We start from the raw sequence: 6,359 nt of genomic DNA on the forward strand, positions 1-6,359 counted from the left end.
AAAATATTTAAGCGACTTTATTGTAAGTATTAAAGAAAATTGATTAAGTACCTATGCAAATAAACGTTCTGTGGTAACAAACCAAATAAGTTGGTTTTTCATTTAAAAACAATACTTTCTTCCCCAAAATCTTTTTCCGTAATCCTACTAATATTATAAATGTGAAAGTTTGTGAGTGAGTGAGTGAGTATGTTTGTTACTTTTTCACGCTTAAACGGCTGGATGGATTTGGATGAAATTTGGCGGAAAGTTAGTTTATAACCTGGATTAAAACATAAAATACTTTTTATCCCGATATTCCCACGGGATAGGGATAAAATCTTGAAATAACAACCGCTAGGCTTACAGTCATGAAATTTGGTATGTAGGTAGTTGGACGTCTGGAATAAAACATAGACGACTTTTTGACCCGATATTCCCACGGGATACCTAGGGATAAAATCTTGAAATAACAACCGCTGGGCTTTGAGCCATGAAATTTAGTATGTAGGTAGCTGGACCTTTGGAATAACACATAGGCTACTTTTTATTCCGATATTCCCACGGGATAGGGATAAAATCTCGAAATAACAACCGCTGGGCTTAGAGTCATGAAATTTGGTATGTAGGTAGTTGGACGTCTGGAATAACACATAGGCAATTTTTTGACTCGATATTCCCACGGGATACCTAGGGATAAAATCTTGAAATAACAACCGCTGGGCTTAGAGCCATGAAATTTAGTGTGTAGGTAGCTGAACCTCTGAAATAACACATAGGCTACTATTTATTTCGATATTCTTACGGGATAGGGATAAAATCTCGAAATAATAACCGCTGGGCTTAGAGTCATGAAATTTGGTATGTAGGTAACTGGACATCTGGAATAACACTTAAGTGACTTTTTGACCCGATATTCCCACGGGATAACTAGGGATAAAATCTCGAAATAACAACCAATGGGCTTAGAGCCATGAAATTTAGTACGTAGGTAGCTGGACCTCTGGAATAACACATAGAATACTTTTTATTCCGATATTCCCACGGGATAGGGATAAAATCTCGAAATAACAACCGCTGGGCTTATAGGAATGAAATTTGGTATGTAGGTAGCCGGACGTCTAGAATAACACATACGCTACTTTTTATTCCGATATTTCCACGGGATGGTTTTATAACTAAGGGACCTCATACATCCATACATTATTTTGTAATTTTTTCTTTAATTGTATACTTACTGTAGTTTTTAAGTATTTTATTTGTAATTATTTTATTTTGAAAAAAAATGACTTTCTGCCAAGCTTCTTGCGGCGCATTCTTCTTGGCAATGATGGTCTTTCCGAAAGCGCTGGTATTTTAAAAACTGACGTGTAAAAGTACCCATTGCTGCCTATTTACTGAATAAATGATTTAAATTTGAATTTAGATAAGGAAAAATTTTGAAATTTTAGCACTGGGTTTAGAGTCTTGAATTTTGTACAGTTATTCACAACATAACCTCAATGAAGACCACGATATAAATTTTGGAAATTTCCAGGGGAATTTTGTAAAATCCCGAAAATTTCAATTGCAACTACCAGACCGAATAGTTTACGCGTGCGAAGCCGCGGGTAAAAGCTAGTCTTAAATATGAAGTTCCCAACTCGAAACTGTTTAACTTTTTACCAACCTTTCGTTATTAAAAGTTCGTTTGTTAAAAGTTTCGGTGAGTGTGATAATGACCTACCTGTAGCCACGACAGCGCGGCCAAGATCTCAAAAAATCAAACAGACCTAAAAGAAAGACATATTGATGATTGGCAATCTAGCACCGTGCGCTTTGACCGAAACTTTTTCCACGCCCGAGTAGGTAAAGTATGGAACCAGCTTCCTGGGACAGTGTTTTCGGAGCGGTACAACTTAGGGATCTTTAAAAAACGAGCTTATCAGTCTTTCAAAGGGCCGGCAACGCACCGTATCACACCTCACCCTCTTGTTGATAGGTGTCCATGGGCGGCGGTGATTGCTTCCCATCAGTTGACCCGTTTCCCCCTCTTATATAATAATATGTAAAAAATATGTATTACAAAGTTTTAATTTTTCTCTGAGACTGTTTCACGCTTGACTTGTTTTTATCATTTGTTGATACCTACAGTTTATTTATCTCTCTCTCTGTTGGCGACAGACCTCTTTTTTAACTATGTTGTTGTACTCTTTTTCATTGTCTATTTTTATAGCTTTTATTTTACTATACATATAAAAGAAGTTCTAGGTGCAAATTACAATGCATGTTATGAGTACCTATGAGATTTGTATTGTTTTTAACTTTCTGGTGACTTTTTAAAGATGTAATCGCAACTGTACGTATAATTTTTGAGTAGGTAAGGGTTTTAAATGTGATTATTATATTTGTTTCTTTCGGATTATATTAAAAAAATTGTGGTTGTTTTGTAAACAGGTAGGTATATGTGGTTTTATTCTTATGTTACATCTAAATTTTGTTCTCGCTGCTGAGGTGTAAAATTGTATGTGTCACACGAGACCAAAGTTTTGCATCTCGTGTGTTTAAATCCCTCGCTGATCTCAGGATTCTAACCTAGAATCACTCGCTGTCACTCGTGATTCAATTGTAGAATCCTTCGCTTACTCGGGATTCAAAATCAACACTCGCACCAAAAAACGACTTTGCTCTTTTGTTGCTCAAATAACTATTTATCTAAGCGTCGTCGGTGTCGGGAGTCGGGGGACCGCTAAGGTTAACAGGAAACTAAAGTACATATGTTGTATTTTTGAAGTACTTTTTAAGTACTGTTTTTTATTTCATGTTTTTTAAACTTTGATATTTTTTTGTTATTTTTTTTAAAGTGTACTAGTGTGTTGGATATCCTGGCTGCAGCATCAGCTCATCTTGTTGCCACCATTGCATTGTATGTAGAATCAAATACTGATCAAAGGGAATCAAACACGACATATCTGTTATTATTTTTTCAAGAGTATACTGGTGTGCTGGATATCCTGGCTGTAGCATCAGCTCGTCGTGCTGCCACCACTGCATTGTATGTAGAATCAATTACTGATCAAAACGAATCCAAACACGACATATGTGCTATTATTTTTTATAGAGTGTACTAGTGTGCTGGATATCCTGGCTGCAGCATCAGCTCATCCTGTTGCCACCATTGCATTGTGTGTAGAATCAAATAGGGGTACTGATCGAAACAAATCCAAACAAGATATATCTGCTATGGTTTTATATAGAGTTTACCTACTAGTGTTCAGGATATCCTGGCTGCAGCATCAGGCCGAGAATTCCATAATCTTGCATAGTTATTAATAGCACAAAGAAACTTGTACGGTTTACTGAAAATAACCATTTTTGTTCTTCCATCCATCCATGTTCTTTAGTAAAACATAAATATTTTGCGGGTAGCCACATTTTAGCAAAACGACGTGTATTCTACCCTGCCAACACAAAAGGACTAATTCTTCATAGTGAACTCTTGACATCTTACGTCCTTTATTGTAAGTTAGAAGGGTATGATTATAATTAAGACGGCATTTTAGCTACACATAGTTCCGATAAACTTATAGTAAATTTGTTTGGAATTCCGTAAGAACTTTCATCCCCATATTTTCAATTAAGTAGGTCGTAATTTGAAAAGCGCCGGAACAAATGTTTTTTAGGGTTCCGTTCTTCAAGAGGAAAAGCTGTGAAAAAAACAAACTTCTAAGTCAAGGCAATCAAAAGCTACGTCATTAAAAAAGTGTTTTCATACAAATCGCCTTTACAGAAAAAGTTATAGCGCACTGCCGGCCTAGATACTTGGAATTTTGCATAAAGGTAGCTCTTATTTGTGCTCTAATAAGAAAAATCTGAAAATCATATTTTTTCATGAAGACCTCACATTGCGTACATTTTTTTTTATGAGCTTAAAAGGCTCTGCTATCACTGCATCATCCCATCTGCTAACATCCCCTCGCAGGTAAAATTTCCAAATGAAGGCATTTTTTATAAACAATTTTTTTTGTTATTCATCATCATCAATCATTATCACCACAATCACCATCATCATCACCAATCATCATAATCAGCACCACTCATCACCATCACCATCAATCAGCTCCACAGCCTCCGCTCCGCTCAGCAGCGTCCGCTACGCTCTGCTCCACTGCCTCCGCTCCGCTGCCTCTTATCCACAGACTCCGCTCCGCCAGCCTCCGCTCCGTCAGTCTCCGCTCCGCCAGCCTCCTCCGCTCTCCGTTGCCTCCGCTCGATGCCTCGACGCCACTGTCTCCGCTCCGCTCCACTGCCTCCACTCTGCTTCGCCAGCCTCCGCTCCGCCAACCTCCGCTCCTGTGTTGCCTTCCTAGTGCATTCATGCAGCGAACTGCCAAGTGCTGCCTTTATTTGGTCGGTCCAGCGCATAGGCGTTCAGCCTCGTGCCATGCTATTGTGCCCTCAACTTTACCCTGTACCACCAGTCAGTCGCTCCACAGATGTACAATCTCGACGCGAGACGTAACCGAAGAAAGAAAGAAGAATACGGCCCTGTATAATGGTAGAAAGACGTTTCTTGATGTTGAGTTCCTGGATAATGGCGACTTTGGTCCTAAATTGCGTCTTGAAACTACCGTGAGACTCACTCATATTAAATGATATTGTAACGGATAACTCACGTCTTAAACCGAGTTATATAAGTTAGTGTTCTTTATGTTTTTTCGAGTTTAGCTAAATTGCGTCCATGATATGTTAAGCATTTTTCTCCAACACCACATTTCCAAGGCGCCTATTTTCTTTTTCTTGCTTTCTCTCAGTGCCCATGCTCTGCACCGTAAAGAAATATGGGAAGCATAATATTAGTAGGATTAACATAATTTGAAGTTACTGTGACTTTCCTCAATAGATAATAGGTCCCCAGGGTGTCGTGACTACGCCTTGATCCACAGGTTACAAAACACTGGATTAAAGATCAAAGAGATGATCTATAAACAACACAATCGCGAAGTCTCCTACTATTTATTGTTACCCAGACAAGTTAAGCAGTTCAAACTGATGTTACCCTGTTGCTACTTTAAGTTTGTCTTGACTTTAAGTGTGTTTAAGTAGTAAGTCTGTCTTGTTGTATGTGTTTTGTGTATGTCTTATTGTATATATACTAATAAAATCTTTGACTTTAATAGGTAACTACTCCACCAGCCTCCGCTCTGCTCAGCAGCGTCAGCTCCACTCCGCTGCCTCCGCTCTACTTCACTGCCTCCGCTGTAGCCTGCATTGTCTCCGCTACATCCGTTGCCTCCGCTCCACTCCGTTGCCTCCCTGCCTCCGCCCCGATCCGGTCCGAACAAATATCTATGTATCTCTTATCACGTGCCCAAATGCCAAGTTTCATAAAGAACCATCGATTTATCTTCGACAATGACGATATTCCATATAAACTTTCATCCCCTATTTCACCCCCTCACAGGATGAATTTTAAAAAACGCGCGAAAAAATATCAATGTATCTCTTATCACGTGCCGAAATGGCAGGTTTAATAAAGATTCATCGATTTATCTTCGATAATGATGACCTTCCATATAAACTTTCATCCCCTATTTCATCCCCTCACAGGTCGAATTTTCAAAAAAGCTCAACCAAATATAGACTTATTTCTTATTAACTGCCTAAATGCCAAGTTTCATGGTTTTATCTTCGACAGCGACGAACTTCCACCATATAAACTTTCATCCCCTATTTCAACCCTTTAAAGCCTTTTTTTCACGATAAAAGATAGCCTATGTTCTTTCCCGAGGTCTATTCTATCTCTGTACCAAATTTCATAAAAATCGGTTCAGGGGTTTAGGCGTGAAAGCGTAACAGACAGACAGAGTTGCTTTCGCATTTATAATATTATATTTTATATAGTATTTTTATATTATATTTTTATATTTTATAATATATTTGGAAGTAAAGTAAATACCCGTTATGCGTCTAAGATTCCTACCGCAGCGAACAAAAGAGATGACCATCTTGAAACGGCTGAACCGATTTTGATAAAACATGTCTAAGAACCATCGCTAGAAAACCTGCTTTCAAATTAAAAAAACCGCATTCAAATCGGTTCACCCGTTTAAGAGCTACGGTGCCACAGACAAACACACATAGCAGTCAAACTTATAACACCCCTCTTTTTGCGTCGGGGGTTAAAAATAAGTACAGTCATGGCATGGACGAGATAGCACCTGCTTTGATAAAGCTATGCGTGGATGAATTAAGATTACCGTATTCCATGTTAATAAACCAGTCTTTTTCAGACGGAATATTCCCAGAAAGAAGAAAAAGTTTCCCTAATTAAGTCGATATCAAAAGGTCGATATATAAAAAAGGCGCGAAATCAAACCCCAGCAACCATCGACCTATTT

The sequence above is a fragment of the Choristoneura fumiferana genome, chromosome 17 (genome assembly GCF_025370935.1).
Source record: "Choristoneura fumiferana chromosome 17, NRCan_CFum_1, whole genome shotgun sequence".
In the NCBI taxonomy this organism is placed as follows: Eukaryota; Metazoa; Arthropoda; class Insecta; order Lepidoptera; family Tortricidae; genus Choristoneura; species Choristoneura fumiferana.